This window comes from Neofelis nebulosa, chromosome 1 (assembly GCF_028018385.1).
Source record: "Neofelis nebulosa isolate mNeoNeb1 chromosome 1, mNeoNeb1.pri, whole genome shotgun sequence".
NCBI lineage: Eukaryota > Metazoa > Chordata > Mammalia > Carnivora > Felidae > Neofelis > Neofelis nebulosa.
In genome coordinates, this window is record NC_080782.1 from 217,921,407 (window position 1) to 217,939,369 (window position 17,963).

At 42.6% G+C, this 17,963-nt stretch overlaps 1 long non-coding RNA gene across 1 annotated transcript in view; it reads right to left on the reverse strand.

The window, feature by feature from the left end:
• Positions 1-1,755: 1,755 nt before the first annotated feature.
• The window catches only part of LOC131485372 (uncharacterized), an 86,594-nt gene continuing 70,386 nt past the window's right edge, over positions 1,756-17,963 (reverse strand). Inside the window, exons 3-4 of the long non-coding RNA XR_009248797.1 lie at positions 2,303-2,675; positions 1,756-2,209 (exon numbers count right to left, since the gene is read on the reverse strand). This is a non-coding gene — a long non-coding RNA (uncharacterized LOC131485372). The remainder of the gene's footprint in view (positions 2,210-2,302; positions 2,676-17,963) is intronic.

Consider the following 17,963-nt stretch of genomic DNA (forward strand, 5'->3'; position numbering starts at 1 on the left):
CATGTAGAATTCCATTAACATATTATGTATGTTTAAAAAGTTACAAAAATAGAAATTTGAAAGGGATGAGATAAAGATAAAATCATCAGATTACTGCTCTCCCTAGTATTTTTAGTTGGGGCCATGTGATGAACTAGATTGTCCTTAATTTTACCATAGTTTTACTTCACAAATAAGGGGGGTGTCTTCCCTACCATATTCCTGTTGTTTATTTGTTTGTATTTTGATATTAGCTTTATTCTCTGATTACAGTAGAGACACGCTTTTGTGCCATTAGCCTATTTTTATAAGGTTTAGTTTTATCAAAACTAGATGATAAGACCTGTGATTCCCTGCAGCCTTTCACACGAAAACTACAGTGTGTCCCAGTACATTAAAACCAAAAAAAATATATGGTGATGCTATTAATCTCTCCACATTATAAGATTCCTTCAAGTTTTCTCCTCTGTAATCTAGAACACTTGACCTTCTGGCATGTGGGCTAAGATAGGGGGACCTGGGTCAGCCCACTTATTAAATATTAGGAAAGTTTAATTTCTGTTTTGTTTTAGATAAAAAAAAAATCTAGGTTCAAATAGTTTCTTATTTTCCCCGGAAGATTGTCTTGCATGTCCTCTAGGTACAAATAGTTCATTTTAGGGAGTGCTGATCTATAAAGTGGGTATATGTTTCGCCCAAATGGGGAAACCTGGGGTCAATAGTATGACTTCTATTACATATTGTTGAATTATTCAATGAAAAGGTTAAAATGCCTTCAAGAACAATACTATTGCATCTCTATACTAGTCTCGCTGCAGGATTTGAAAGATTCTAGGAGCGTGGCTGCCAGTAACGGAAGCAGGGGATCCAATTAAGTATGAGCTCTCCGCACTTCTGGAGACAGCCTGTTTCCTGGCATACTTTTGACATGTGCTCAGATCTAGGACAGCTGGAGGAGGCAGCTACTTTGTTGGAGCTTCTACTGGTCATAGAACAAAGATAAGCCTAGATCCATTCTGAATATTCTTCTCAGAATTCTCTTTCTCACCTCTAGATAGCTAAGCCATTTCTTTTTTTTTTTTCTTTCTTTCTTTCTTCTTTTTTTTTTTTTTTTAAGTAGGCTTCTGCCAGCGTGAAGCCCAACGCAGGGCTTTGAACTCATGACCCTGAGAATAAGACTTGAGCTGAGGTCAAGAGTCGGATGTTTAACCAACTGAGCCACCCAGGCACCCCTAAGCCATTTTAAAAAATCTACTTGCTACAGAACAAGCTGACTGAAGTCCCCAAGATGAAGAACACCCCTGGGCTGGTCCAGATAAGATCATCCCAGGCCAGCTCATAGGAACAGCCCCTTGGAAAGCCTGAGCTGAGTTTCAACCTCAACCCAAGGGTTTTGGGTGGAAGTGAGTCAACATCAGGAATGCAGTGAATTCTCCATTCAGCCCCAAGTCAGTCACCATGGCAAATAGCAGTACAGCCATGGCTTTTGTTCCACCTCCTTTCCAGCTGCAACAAAGTGACCAGTGGAAACAGGGACCTAAGAGAAGGAGCAGGTGAACTCGAGTTAAACAGGGAGCCCTGGGACCAAGTAAACCACGACACTGCTTTCAGGCCTGGCCTGCTTTCGTTCTAGTGAAGTGAAGTACTATATGGCTTTATTGGGAATCTCAGCTATATATATATTATACATAATATATATAATAGTCCTTAAGTAGAAGTAAAAGAAACATGAGATAAAAGGACCTGCAACTTAAAATGCTTTCAGAAATCCACAATTCAACAGAAAGAATACAATTGAAATGACCTGGAGGAAAAGAAGTCTCCAGTTTCTAAAGCAGGGTTTGTGCCAACTAGAACTTTTACAGCTAAGGTGAGCCAGTTAGCAAATCGATATATCCTTCCACTGGAAAAAAAAATTTTTTTTTCTTTAATCACATTTACTTCTTTGAATAGGACATTCTCATACATATGTTTATTTAAAGTCGAAAGTTACAGCACAGCATATAGTGAAAGTCTCCCTCCTTCCAAACCATCCCTGGTTCAGAGAGACGCTGGGACAGGTCATCTTTATTGGCTCACAAATATGTGACTTACGGGTGAGTTAGTCTGGCTTATGGGTAAGGGCGACAATCCAAGAACTAATCCCAGCAGAATGGAAAAGTTGCTAATGATGCCCCTCCCCCTTTAAGGATTCTTCCATGTATGCACCATGTATCAGCAGCCACATTACCTTTAGACATAAAGCACAAGTGAAAACCATAGAGGTTGTCAGTACTCAGGAGAACAACATTTAGGCAGAAAGGGAAAAGATAACATAACTTACCTTCTTTCGATTTTCTACAGGATGTTTGGAGGTTCTTGACGATGAGGATCTTCCTGTAAGTGTTTGAGTTGGGTTTGGCATCTGGCTTGACCTGAATTGCCCAGACACAGCTGGCCCTAATTATCATGAAATCACGTGTGACAAGAAAGGCTTCTCTTGGTTTTGGAATGTTCCAAACGATCGGGTGTAAAATCTAGTCATTTTCTATTAATTTTTCCTTTCTTCTGATATACGTCTAGACTCCTCCAGCTATCAGGCTCAGCTGTATAAAAGAAGCTCTTCACATTCCAACCATCGCTCTGGTTCCAGATTCCAGGAACCCAAGAAATAATTAGTTTGAATGATTGCCAGTTAATCTTCTCCATGGCGGTGCCTGAAAGAGAAGGTAACACACTTTTATTCAGTGCCTGGTATTTTACATGCTTTATCCCCCTTAACGATAGACGACCACCCATTCCCCACATTTCCAAGGTAACAAATGTCATGAATCGGAACCAGTAAAGCCTTACAGCTGTGGTATATGCATCCTGATCCCAGCCATTCCAGAAATCATCTGTAACTTAGAAACAGGGTTGGGGAGTCATATTTACTAGGCAAACATGTATAAATGTACCCTTATAAATGAGTACTTGAAGTTTATCAGGTGTCACAAGCACTTCTAGTGTGGGTGATAAAACCTTGTGATGTCTCCATGTTAGAATCCTCTGCACCAGTCTCCCCAGAATAATTCACTATAACTTAAATAAATAAATGCCTGTGACTTGGGCATCAGGACAACAAACAAATGTCAATGGAGCGTGGTGATTTCTCTCAATCAACTCACAGACTCTTGGGAGGTTAAAGTCTTGCAAGGCCAGTGTTTTCCAAAGTTCTGTCATTTGCATAATGGCTTCATAACTTTTTAAATGGAATTTTTTGAAATTGCGCCAAAATTATTTTGCATATAGTTAAGGATGAAATAGTTCTACAGTATTTGTTACAAAAAATAAAATTGCACTCCACCTCTTGAAGTTACCATTTTCAATGCTTTTAAATGATTATTTTCATATTTGCCTTCAGTTCTTTATTTTTTTTAATTTATTTATTTTGAGAGGGGGAGGGGCACAGAGAGAGGAGGAGAGAGAATCCCAAGCAGGCTCCATGTTTTCAGAGTGGAACCCGACACAGAGCTTGAACTCATGAACCATGAGAACATGACCTGAGCTGAAATCAGGAGTCCGATGCTTAACCAACTGAGCCACCCAGGCACCCTTCAATTCTTTATTTTTAAAAGCAAACCTGGATATTTATATTCAGTTATTATTATTATGTTTCATTTTAGCAGTATCTATTGACTTCCTTCTATGGAGGACTCAGATGAAGTTTAATTTCAACATTCCTTGCCCACATCCACTTTCCACCTTGCCCATTCTGCTAGGCAATATTCAGTTGACATGACTTTAATGGTGAAACCACTATTACCATCTGAGCCAAACAGGAAACTGTGATTAGTTTTCCTTGTCTGCACAGCTCTTTGTTTTCCTTGGGAAACCCTTTACAGAGTTAATCACAGCACAATAGCGGCGCTTGGGTGGCTGAGTTGGTTGAGTGTCCAACTCTTGAATTTGGCTCAGGTCATGATCCCAGGGTCATGATCAGGCCACACTGAGTGTGGAGACTGCTTAAGATTCTCTATCTCTCTCTCTCTCTCTCTCTCTCTCTCAAAAAAATAAATGAAAAACAACAGTAGTATGGTTTGGTAAGATTTTTTGACACACATTTCACTAATGTATCTCCAGACTTCCCCGAGCTGCATACATCTTCCCTCAGCATTGATGCCCATGGCATTCCAACAGTTTCGTCTTCTTGAAGAATTCTCTCGTGGAGTCTCCTGACCATCTGAGTGAGAAGGGGCTGGCGTCTGGCTCGGCAGCTTGATGGAGGGTGTCCTACTCTTTCCTCAACAGACTGTCAAGCACACTTGTCCTGTTTTCAAACCTATTTCCCCACCTTTCCTTCCAGAAGGAACTGATGCTACCAATTCTGAGGTGTCTCAGAGGTTCTGGAATGCAAATCAGGTTATCTCTCGACCTCACCCACTGCTGGCTTCAGAGTCAACTCGTCTGTTCCTCCAAGTCCATCTGATATCTACTTTCCACAGTTCTGTTGCCAGGATATTTCTCTCATTTTGTTTATAATATTATGAGCAAATTATGTGCTCTTATAAATGCTTTTAAAAAATATTTCTAAACCCAGCATTTTAGACTGATAATCTTTTCAGATTTTCTTCTCTGCCTTGGTATTGTGTGGACTATTGTTTACATAACATTTGTTTTTATATTGACTTGAGTTTTACGTGTTAACTCATCCTAATCAATAATATTGCTAAAGTTCTGGTTGGCTATAGTTATATTCTCTAAAACAGTTATATTTTTAAAAATACATCTATATATATTAAAAAGAAAAAAAATGTGCTATACCACCAAGGGTATGCACTCCACTTAGGGAAGCATTACTCTGGTCCAAGTAGAAACTAAGGCCCACGGAGGTCACATGGCCTTGCTTTAGGTCTAGCTAATGGCAGAACTGGGACATTGTCGGGATCTCCTGAATCCCCTTTGTTCTTTATTCCCAAGTGAGGCTGCCTGTGCCTCTGTCTAGGTGTACTTATTAACCATATACCTTCCTTCTTTAAGCTGTCCAGTGCCATTTAACATGTTATACCACTATCAAATGATCTGGCCACCAAGTAATAGACTTTATTCAAGCTCATAGTTTCAAACATAAGCCACGTGTAGTCCTGACTAGGGAGACACGATGGTGGAAAAACTATTGAGGTCAGTCAGTATTATTTTCTCCTCCTCTGACAAGAATGGTGAGTTCTTAAGTAAGCAACTTTTCCATCACAGTTTCCAAAAGTCTTATTCATTCTACAGTAAATAAGGAAGGGCACCGGAGAAGTATATATTCTTCTCTTTGCGAGGTGTGGGACCTCCAAGTCACAGAGACCTTACATGTTTCCCCCCCACAGAAGGTAGTACAGTTTGTAAGTGGCAGAATCAGTTTGTAAACACAATTTTGTCCAAACCCATCATTTAAATAGAAATGGCCTGATGCCAGCATTGCTTCAAGCATAGGAATTCTCACATAGTTTATCCTCACCAACAAATTCCACAGTACCAAATTTAGCTTGCCGAGACCAGCACGATGCTGAAAATACTTCCTTTGCTGTTACTTGGCAATGTTTAATAGAACAGGAGCAGATGTTGAACTACAGAGACAGGTTACATTTTGAAATTACAAATACCACTATAACTAAAGCCAGAATGAAAGACACAAATTTGAGAATGATAAAATTACTGAATTAGCTCCACAGAGGGTTGTTTTGTTTTGTTTTGTTTTGAACAGGACGTGATTTGTGTAACCTATTTTGGTCCCAATAGGGGACACATTACACTTTTTAACTTACAACAGTCTAACTTCAAATAATATCATTCCATTTTAAGTATAGCCAAAGAATCTTACAACAGTATACTTTGATTTCTTCCTTCTTATCTTTGTGATATTTTCATACATTTTTGCTTCAACAGGTGTTATGAATCTCACAATACACTGTGATTATTTGTGCTTTAAACAATCAGTCATCATTTAAGGAAATTATGCACATATTTATCATTTCTGGCACTCTCCGGTCATTTAAGTAGATCCTTTTCTTGTGTGGTATCCTACCTAAAAAACTTCTATTAATATTTCTTATATTGGAGAACTTCTAGTGATGAAACGTTTGAAAAGTTTTCATTTCACTTTTATTTTTGAAACGTTTTTGCTGGGCATGAAATCCAAGATTGACAGTTTTTTCTTTTAGCACTTTAAAGATGTCACTCCATTGTCTTCTGGATTACAGTTTGTAACAAGAAATCTGCCGTTTTTGTCATTTTTGCTTCCAGGTATGTGATTTGTCCCTTTTCATCTGACTGTATTTGAAGATTTTCTTTTACCACTGATTTTCAACAATTTGATTATCATGTGTCTTGGCATGGTTTTCTTAAATTTTTTTTAATGTTTATTTATTTTTGAGAGAGAGAATACACACTGCCAATTGGGGAGAGGTGGAGAGAGAGGGAGACACAGAATCCGAAGCAGGCTCCAGGCTCTGAGCTGTCAGCACTGAGCTCAACACGGGGCTTGAATTCACGAAATTCATAAGATCCTGACCTGCACCCACATTGGACGCTTAACCGACTGAGCCACCGAGGCACCACTTGGCATGGTTTTCATAATGCTTATTCTGCTTGGTGTTTGTTGAGCTCCTTGAATCTGCCAATTTATAGTTTTCACCAAAGTTAAAACATTTTTCTCCCCACTCATCACATCATTTTCTTGGCACTTTAATTATACAGATACAGTGTATTTGGATTATATATGTATAGCCCACAAGTCACTAACCTCTCTTAATTTTTTCAGTCTGTTTTCTCTCTATGTTTCCATGTGGATAGTTTCTCTTGCTCTGTCTTCAACCTCAGTTATCCTTTCTTCTGCAGTATCTCATCAACTATTAATCTCATCCACTATTTTTCATTTCAGTTATTGCATTTTTCATCTATGTATGTGCCATCTAGGTATTTTTTTATGTTATCAGTTTATCTTCCCATCCTGTGTCTGTTTTCCTCTACTTTCTTGTACATGGGTAGCATATTTAAAATAGCTATTTTGGGGTTGCCTGGGTGGCTCAGTCAGTTAAGTGTCCAGCTCTTGATAATGGCTCAGGTCATGATCCAGTGGCCATTAGTTTGAGCCCTGCATTGGGCTCCACAAGGAGCATGGAGTCTGCTTGAGATTCTCTCTCTCCCTCTCTCTCACTGTCCCTACTTTACTCACAGTCTCTCTCTCAAAATAAATAAATATTTAAAAAGATAAAATATAATAAAATAGCTGTTTTAATGTTCTTATCTAATTCGTCATTTCTATAATTTCTGGGTCTGTTTCTATTGATCAGTTTTTCTCTTTGTTGTGAGTAACATTTTCCTGCTTCATTGCATGCCTGATAATTTTTTACTAGATGCCTGACACTGTAGTTCTATATTGTTTGCTGGATTTTGTTGTATTCTTTTAAGTAGTGTTGAACTTTATTATGGCACAGGGTTAACTTACCTGGGAGAAATTGGATCCTTACAAGGCTTGATTTTAAGCTTTGTTGTGGTGGGTCCAGTGTAACCTTTAGTTCAGGACTTATTTAGTCCCACTACTAAGTGAGCCCCAGAAAATGTTCAGCCTGCTGCTTTCAGGTAGTTTTTCCTCTCAGATACTTTCCTTTTGTGTGTAGATAGATCAGTACTCAGTTAAAGTGTTTTTTATTGTTGTTGTTGTTTGTTTTTTCTTTGTTTAGTTGATTAACATACTGCACAATATTGGTTTCGGGAGCAGAATTCAGTGCTCATCACAAGTGCCCTTTTTAATACCCATCACCCATCTAGCCCATCTCCCACCCACGTCCCTCCATCAACCCATAGTTTGTTATTTATCATTAAGAGTCTCTTGTGGTTCGTTTCCCTTTCTCTCCATTACCCCTTCCCTTATGTTCATATCTGTTTTGTTTCTTAAATTCCACATGTGAGTTAAGTCATATGATATTTGTCTTTCTCTGATTGACTTAATTCATTTCAGCTAAAGTTTTGAAGTGACCCTTCTGCAGATCTCTGGAGCTTGCTCTCTCTCTGTAGCTCTGTTTCTCACAGCCTGATCCATAAATTCTAGTGCCATCAACTTCCTTTCACCTGGATCTCCGGTTCCTCACTGCAATGAGACTATCGAGTTCTGGTCCTCCCTCCCTGAACTGCAGTCTGGAAATTGCCTCCAGGTAGCAAGATGCAACAATTGTAGAACTCACCTCTTCCCCCCACCTCCTATCCCCTCTCAAGGTCATTGTTCAATGCTGCCTGTTGTTTAATATCTGAAAACTATGATTTCATATATTTTGTCCAGTTTTCTCGTTATTGAAGGCAGGAGGGTGAATTCACTCCCTGTTACTCCATTTTGGCCATGATGCAGAAGTCTTTGATCCCCTACCGTGAATGTCTGTGGTTAGAGAAATGCTTTTTCTTTTCTTTTCTTTTTTTTTTTAATTTTTCTCAAGCAGGCTTCTATCCCCTTCGTGACACATGCCAGATCCTTAAAAGAAGGTGGAGTCAAACCTTTGGTGTTCCAGGGTGATTCTCACCAATTCACTCACATACACTTTATGTGGTTTTCATGTTTAGATCACCACAAATCATGATTATCTGGAAACCAGGAACTAACTATAGTTGTTGGAAATGATCTATAATCAAAGTTGTGAGAGGCAAGAATGTTCTCAAATGCCCTTCTTTTTTTTCTCCTTCCATGTCCTGGAGCCCCTACTCCTTGAATTTAGGCACTTAGTGGCATTCACTTAGTTCCCTGATTCTCCAATATCCCTTCTAGAAGCTTCATATCCAGATACATCCTGTTTCAAAATTATATTGTCTTTTTTTTTTTTTTTTTAATAAACCAGTCAAACTCCAATGATCTCATAAGCTTAACCCATCCACTGAAAGAAGCTTGAAGGCAGGAACTAAATCTTATTTTTGGTGTTTCACCAGTGTCAGGAAAATCATCTGACAATGGAATGATTTAGAAAGAAGTTCTCTCTATGGTCTGAAGCTGTGAAGCTAGTAAAAAGTTGGAGATCTTGGTGGCCATTTCTGCTACCAGGGAGGAAGAGTGACAATGGAGGCCACCACATAGGAAATGTGCAGAAAAAAAGAGAACACAGAATACTGTCATAAGGATGTGATTGGGGCTCTTTGATTCAGCTACATAGATTTACTCTTAGATTTCCCAAGGCCTGTAATTTCCCATTTTTACCCAAATTAGTTTTAGTTGGGTTTTTGTCACCGGTGGGTTTAGGCAATCTTTTATATCAAACACCAAGATGGGATTGAAGTATAGGGAAAATGGCTCATGTCTTACAATTGTGACTTACGATTGTCATCCCATAAGCTGCTGTTAACCCATCTGAGGCAGCTGAGCCTCAGGTGGTAAGGATCAGACGAAACCCAAAGTCTACCTGGAACACTGGAGGACCAAGCCTGGACAACTGCAACCTCCGAGGTCTTGTCACTTTCAAATGCTGCCAAATGTCCCTCAGAGGGGGTGGGGAAATGGGCAGAGGCACTTCATGCTAGCTTGAACACAGACCAGAATTTCCCTTTCTGTGCCCCAAAGTGCTGTTAACAAGGTGGAGTGGTTGTTTCACATTTCACAGTGTTTCTATTCCTTGAGTCCTTGTGGAAGCTTCCCTCTGTTCTACCAGTCTATCAGGTTAAGCCCTGGGAACTACGGGCACGTATGGGGGTGGCTAGGAGAGAGGAACACTCCACAGCCTCATTGCTGATGGATTGGTTAGAAAAAGCATTTCAGCCTTCGTTTTCCCTGGTTGGCTTTGGCCTCCTCTCCCAGTCGTCCTTTGGCAGAGGTGCAGAATGCTGATGAGGTACCTCTTGGACCTCTTCCAGATGGGTCTCTGATCCAGGTGCTTAGGTGAGAGCTGGTGGACAGTTAAGTGGGCCATGTAGGGGGGTCAAGGGTCTCCTAGGTCAAGGGGCTGGGTCTCAGCTCTGCCACTGATGGACTAGTAGAGAGGTCTCAATGAAACCAAAACAAATAATCATGCTTCCTTTTGTAAAACACCCCAGGATGTTCAAAATAGCACAGGGTTATATTGCCTTGTCAGTAAGAGTTAGCATAATGTGTTTTGCATATCAACTCCATCCCCCGGTTGCTAAGATGAATTTGGCAAGAACCACATCACTGACAGGCAAATCATGGTAAAATATGTCCTAAACAGAAAACTTTTAAAAAATGAATATCGCGGGGAGACCAATAATAATGAACATTTTTGCGGATAATCACTATGTGGTAGGTACTTTCAGATATGACTTTTCCATTTCTGCAAACAAGAGGTTATTCCCATTTTACAGATACAGAAAGTGAGCCCCAAGAAGTTAAATAACTACAAAACTAAAACCTAAAATGTCTAGAAAGAATCTTTCTTCTACAGCACAGCGCCTGTTGCTATACCCCAAGCTAATGGGTACCTTACCCCTGCCACCCACACAAGCATACACGAGGAAGGCAAATGAGTCCCTTTTCCTAAGGAAACTTGCCTTCCTGCCTCTATTTTCTAACTGTCTCTAAAACTCTGAGTAATTAGCCTCTTCCTCTCCATATTAGATTGTGGTCTCTGGGACTGTGTCACCAAAACTAAAGCAGTGGCAATTACCAGAGGTACACACTCGTGCTAATGTGACAAGCTGGCTAATAGCCACTTTTCATTCACTGTCACAAGGTCCTTTAATATCCAATGGTGTTTACTTAATTTTTTTATTTTGATAAAATATACATTACATAAAATCTACCCTTTTAACTATTTGTAAGTAGTACAGTTCGGTGCATGAAGTGCATTCACTTGTACAACCGTCACCACCACCCGTCCACGGAACCCCTCATCTTCTGTTTGGCAATGTCCTCAAGGTTCATCCATGCTGCAGTGAGCGTCAGAATTTCCTTCCGTCCTGAGGATGAATGATATTCCACTGTGTGTATACACCACATTTTCTCTATTGATTTAACCGTGGATAGACCCAACCCACTTTTATTTAAGGTTTATTTTTGAAATAGAGGTAGGAGAGAGGTAGAGAGAGGGGGACAGAGGATCAGAGGCAGATTCTGTGCAGACAGCAGACAGCCCAGTGTGGGGCTCGAACTCACGAACTGTGAGATCATGACCTGAGCCGAAGTCGGCTGCTTAACCAACTGAGCCACCAGGTGCCCAAGATCCAATCCACTTTTGAACAACCCCAAGAGATAGAAAACCTTCCTCATTTTTTTTGATTTTTGTTTTTTGTGTTTTTTAAAAAATAAAGGATGACTTTCATTTTTAAAAACATTTTTAATGTTTATTTACTTTTGAGAGAGAGAGAGAGAGAGAGTGTGTGTGTGTGTGTGTGTGTGTGCAAACGGGAAGGAGCAGATTGAGAGGGAGACAGAAGATCTGAAGCAACCTTTGCACTAAGAGCAGAGAGCCCGAAGTGGAGCTCGAACTTACCCACCATGAGATCATGACCTGAGCCGAAGTTGGACACTTAACTGACTGAACCACCCAGGTGTTCCTCAAACTTTCCTCATTTTGAACCCAGTTCAGTCTCCTTCTAACTTGTCTTCATAGGTCCTAGTTCAGCCCCTCAATAATTGCACAGAATAAGTTGAATCCCTTCCCTCTTGTCTGTCCTTGGCTTATTTGAGGACAATTCCAGGTTGCCCTAGGACTTTTCCTTTCTGACCTATGAAATGAAGCCTGAGGACGACACTCTGCCCAAAGAGCTGCTTCAGAGGGGAGATACCTTCCATGTATCCATTCCCTGCCTCAAGCACACTGGGGATCCTTAATCCCATTCACTCCACACCAATGGCCCCCTGCCCTGGAAGACTGGCCCAGAGAGTGGCTCATCTTCTCAGTCTCCTGGGGGCAGTACTGTGTGCCCCACTCACCCCACAGCACAGAGGATCAGCAGAACCTTCCAGGTGCCAGCCCCTCCTGAGCAGAGCAGAGCTTTGGCCTGCACCTTCAGACTGGCGTTAACAGAGCTGGGGAGCACATCAGCTACTGGCCCCGTGACATGTTTGTGAAAGATTTTCTGAACACACATTCCTGCTTCAGCACATTGTCTCCAAGAACACAGTAAGGATGAAGATAAGTAAAGGGGAGATGCCAGAATGAGAAACTGAATTGGTCACTCCTAAGATGGCCAGTGCCGAAGGCTTGCTCTGGGTATAAAGAGGAGAATTCACCACACGCTTCTCCCCAGAGGTGGAAGGGGCAGATCAGGTTGCTTTCCCCTCCTGCCCCACCCTGAGGAATGGACTCAATGACACTGCAGGCCTTTTTCTTCCCTGATATCTTTGAGTCAAGGCGCCGTGTTGACCAAGTAGGTCAGATAAAGGACTGCAAAAGCTTTGTCCGAATTGCCCAGGGAGGATGTAGCCAACATTCCTAGGTGTGTTTGCAAATATGGCTGAGAGAGTAGGTGCAAAGGGAGTGATGTTGGCAAAGCACACCCGTACATGGAGACTGGCAGGCCCCTCCCCCAACAGGTCCTTCTGGTTAATCCCTTCCAACTCGGAGGTACCCACTTTCACACGCAACTGCAGAGGGTGAATTCCACATTCCCATATCCATTCAGGTGGGTTCCAAAATAGGATATTGTGCATTACAGTAGAATTCTGTTTTTCCAGAACTTAGTAATCCATCAGTTGAGAAACTTCCTGGTACATGTTTTTAAGATTCTAGAAAATTCAACCCATTTATTTATTACTTACTCATTAATCACTTCTAACGTCATTGAAAATTACATTTGATAAATACCCATGAAGCTATTACATCAAGGACCTGTATCCAGAAGTTACATAACAAAATGGGTTCAAAGAAGAAAACGGTTCTAGCAGAAGATTGAAACTAAGGAAGTAATGAAATTAAATATAAAGTTCAGCTCTGAGTTTCCTGGCAAAAAACTAGAAAAGGAAAAGAAAAAAAGAGTTAGGCTGCATATGTCCTATTATTTAATTAAAGAGAGCAGGAAGATCCACCAAGATGCTGCCTTGATAATTTTAAGTAGGGATTATTTATAAAAACTGAACTTAAATATGACTTTTTAGGGATTCATCTACTATGTATGTAAGACCTATCCGTATGCATGAGTGTGTCTGTGGGTATGTATAGATGTACATATCCATCATCTATAGCCTCTTTGTGTGTGAATTTCAGAGATAAAAAAAAATCTATGAGCCATCTTTGCAAGAACTCATCTGTTTCAGTTTATAGGAATGGCTGCCTCTCAAAGAAAGAATCTGGGGGGGGGGGGGAGGATGGGGATAAAGGTAATCCTATATCTCCAGGACAGCTGCACACTTTCTCTATCCTGCTAGGTAGCTGAGCTAGTCCTATTCAAGCTTATTGTTTCATAATTTGGGGTCTTTGGCCACTAGTGGGGAGACAGAGGATTGATTAGTCTTGCTGTCCCAAGCCAAGTACCCAGGGATATAAGGAGAGTTCTTTGACACCCAGGTGCCCTACAGCCCGAGTATTATTGTCTAAACCCACCCTGTGGGCCAAGTCTACCATATGACTGGGCACCTGCTCAGCTCCCATTTGGCACTCCAGTTCCCTGCTGGCCCTGGAACCTGGCCCCAAACCACAGCTGCCTGGCTTGGGGCCCAACAATCTTCCCACGCCTTGCCAGAATACTCCTCTCCCTCTGGAGGGCTGAAACTTGTCATCCTTCCCTTCCCCCAGCTGCTGTGAGGGGTCCTGCTTCCACCGTGATGACCCATACAGGCCCCACCTCCGTGAGGCCACTTGCCTGTTGTGGATGTTTCTCTGCCCAGAGATTCTAACTATCCCACACCTCCAGCTCTCTGATTAAACACCATGGAAGGTTAGACCCAATTTCACCAAACCTTGAGTGGTCATGATGTAGATTCTAGGCTGTCCTCCTTAGAAACCAGGTTGGACCAATCCTGGGTCCTCCCTTCTCCTCACGGACCCACTGTCTAAAAGGGTTATGAAAGCAGAGGAAGGTCTCACCATTCCCAGGGTGTAGCCCATGTGGAGGATGTGTCCAGGCCCCCTAACATCAGGGGGGTGTTTGTGGGACAGTGACTATGGAGAGGGCTGTTCCTCCACCCCACAAGCAGAATCAGTAGGGATTATTCAAAAAGGTCCAAAGTTACCACACTGGGGTGAACAAGGTTTGCTGGCCTCACCTGGCCGTGCTGCTGTATAGAGACTGGGCATATGTGCCCTGTGAGCAGCCCCTTGGAGGGAAATACAGAGACAAGATCTCCTCTAGGTCCCCTTTAAGGTGAGGGGTGTCTTTGAGTGAGTGGAAATATTTCCTGCCCTGAGGAGCTTGCTGTAAGAAGTTATCAGTTGTCAGCTCTGAGATAAACCAAAGTTGGGGGCAGGGACAACCGTGTGGCTGTACCAGTTAACTGGGTCCTGCTGAAGAATTTCCAGGTGCCCCCAGCACTGGGCACCTCCAGAAGGACTTGTGATCCTTGGAAATCCCATCGGGAAACCCTGCCAAGGCCAGGAGATGAGGTGTGTGCTCCCTGAGGACTGAGGGGTCCCGGAGAGTACCAACCACCAAGAGAGCCACAGATGATGCCTAGCATGCGGGGTCCCATCTGCTTGAAAGAAGGAGGTGTTTGTAACTGACCAAAGCAACTCAGTGGGGTCTGGCCCATAGTGGGCACTCCATAAACATTCATGCTTCGTCTCCCCACCAGAGACCACTCAGCCGAGGTGGAGGGAAGGACACACGCCCTGGACTTGGCAAACAGCATGAGTGGCAGACTGGGGCTCCTTTGGGCAAAGTGGAAACCTGCCCCCTGCAACCCTTGCTGAGGCCGTGCCTCTGGGGAGACTTTGAGAAGCCATTAGTATGTGGAAAGAATAGTGTTCCCCGGGGTTGACTCTGCCTTCCAGGAAAACATTCCTGTGGAGTGTGAGGAGACAGGAAGTGTATGGTGGGCCGGTGGAGGCTGAGGAAAACCGAATGAATAAACCACTGTGGGGTCCCTGCAGTTTTGCTCTTTAGAGCACCTAAACCACACTGGCTGGGGTCCCTTTTTTGTAACTTGAGATGCAAGGGCACGGGTATTAGTTCTCAGGTGATGATTGAAAAGTAGATAGAATTCATAAATAGTGAGCCTCCAGCCTTACGTGACCTTCAAATAAAGTAGTAACAAACAAGCAATGACATAAAGAAGGACATCTGATCTTAGCTGTACCAGAAAGCTAAACAAAATAGAAAGCAAATCCGTTATTCAGGCCAAATAAGACAGGGAGCTGATATGGACAACCTTGCTGTTTTCTTAAAAGAAAAATGACCCACCAAAGTCATCACCTGCAGTTGGGCAGGAGTGGGGAAGATGGGGAAATAGTCACACCAGCCTTTTCCCGTCCCCTTCTCTCCGTGGCTACGAAGCCTCCTGCTCTGACCCCCGTCGCTCCGGGCTGAGGCTGAGGCTCTAAAGAAGTAGGCGTGTGGCCGCCCTGCCATGGCCCGAGGCCTGTTGCCGGGGAGCCACGGGCACCGGGCCCAGGGACATGGGGACGGTGATCACCGGGGAGCCTTGAGGCGGGACAGGAGCAAAAAGGACCAGGTGGTCACTAAACAGCAAAAATAGTTGCAAAACCAAGTTTGCCAATGCCAGTCAGATTCGGAAGGATGAGTGCTCAAATAATAGTTTTAAAAAATCTACATCCATTTTTGAATTATCATAACACGTACTTGGAGAACATGTGCCCCCGGTCAGTGTTGCCTGTGCACTGAGAAATTGGGAAAACAAGCAAAGACCATGGCAGTTCTGGTTTTCAGAGCGTGCCTCATGAGCCCCTCTCCTCACATCCCCCGAGGGTGCCACAGAGGCCTGCGCCCCCTCCAGGAACACAGAGTATGAATCTCCGAGGGTGGGGCCCAGTAATCTGTGTTTTTAAGCTTGTAAGTATAGTAATTTTGAAAACGATTAACCCAAAGGGCAAGAGACCAAATCGCTAACATATATCTTCCCCCTTAATCTTGCAGTCGGGCACTGGAAAACCCATTGGATTTGGAATCAAAATGCTTGGGTTAAAATTATGCTGCTTAGCCTTGAGCAATTCACGTAATTTCCTATGGCTCCAGTTTTTCTCATTTGCAACATGGAAATTCTACCCAGGGTTGTAAACATTAATTGACAAAGAATGTGAAAGCATTTGCAGTGTAAACTCCACAGGAGTATATAAATGTGTGTGATTATCATCACTCACTGTCTTGGGATCAGAAGTCCTCACCCACAGCGCCAGCACCCTGATGGAGGCCCACCACATCTTGGCCGCGAGGGGCTGCTGGAATAGTCATTCCGAGAGTCACTTTTCCTCCCTCCCTCCTTCCTAGTTCATATTCTGCTTAAAATCTTCAGAAGCTTCCTGTTGCCCTTAGAATAGTCTAAAATCCTTAACAAAACTAGCTCTTATCCTTACCAAGACCTGATCGACTGCAAGAAGATAGACTGAAAGGTGAAAGATCCAAAGTATCAGTGGCTGCCCAGAAAATCCACCCAGGCTTAATTCTAGCATGTGGGAACCCCAGACGGCTAAGACCCAGGACAGAGGGTGGGGCTGCTGGCCCAGGGGCAGGGCAGGATTAAAGACAGAGCCATGATCTCACTGGCGTGCCTAAGGTAGCCCTAGTGAAAAAAGGACAAAGACACAATCTTAAAAACGTAAGCTTTGGACTAGGTGGGCCTAAAAATGTGATTCTAACTCATAGTGTTTATTATTATTTTTGTAATGTTTATTTACTTTTGCTAGAGACAGAGTGCAAGTGGGGGAGGTGCAGAGAGAGAGGGAAACACAGAATCCAAAGCAAGCTCTCGGCTCTGAGCTGTCCGCACAGAGCCCGCTGCGGGGCTGGAACTCACCAACCACGAGATCATGACCTGAGCTGAAGTTGGACACTTAGCGGAGCCACCCGGGTGTCCCTAAAGTGCCATTTTCACCATGTCCTACCAAAGGAACGTGCTATCAACATGCCTTATCACTGTTATGTCGACCACGACCACCCTGCGAGGTAGTGCTCGCCACCATAATTACTGTTCGCACCTTTGCATATATTGCATTCCCTAAACACAGCTCACCATGTTCAAAGTGCGTGGGTTTTTCTTTTCTTTTGACTGGGGGTGATTAAGCTTCCCCTCCTGGAAGTTGGGTAGGGTCTATGTAAATTATTTAGAATTCTCCTTTAAGCAAGAGTTGTCACTTCCCCCACCACCCATTTATTTATTTATTTAATCACTTATTTGCATTATATTTATATTATTTATTGCTATTATTATTTATATCACATTAGGAACTCACGGATATTTATTTTATACTTTGGGTTATAAGCCAATATCATCTATTTTGCATCTCACTTTGTTCCAGATTTGGCCACTGGGAGCTCTTGCAGGTCAGTGCCTGTGTCCTTTTGATACGTCACAATTTTTTTTTTTGCTTTTTGAGCTTTTTCTTACTCTCTGGCACTACCGGATGCTCCAGGATCGTCTTGAATTTCCTCTGCCCCAGGCCTAGAGTTAGCCTTTTTTTTTTTTTTCAAGGAGCCCAGGTTCCTTTTATTGGAGAATGGTATTAGAAACCAAGATCTGGGCGCTGGGTGTAAATTAAAATTTAAAAACAGAGGCACCTGGCGGGCCCAGGTTGGTAGAGCATAAAACTCTTGATTTGGGGGTCATGAGTTCAAGCCCCACATTGAGTATGGAGCATACTTTAATAAAAGATTTTTTAAATTATTTTTAAAAAAATTTTTAATGTTTATTTTTGAGAAAGAGAAAGAGAGAGACAGAATGAGCAGGGGAAGAGCAGACAGATAGAGACAGAAAGACAGAATCTGAAGCAGGCTCCAGGCTCCGAGCTGTCAGCACAGAGCCCGATGCAGGACTCGAACTCACCAACTGCGAGATTGTGACCTGCGCCAAAATTGGACACTTAAATGACTGAACCACCCCAGATGCCCCCCACAAGTCATTTCTAGATCAGAGTTATTAACATTGAAAATGTTTGAAA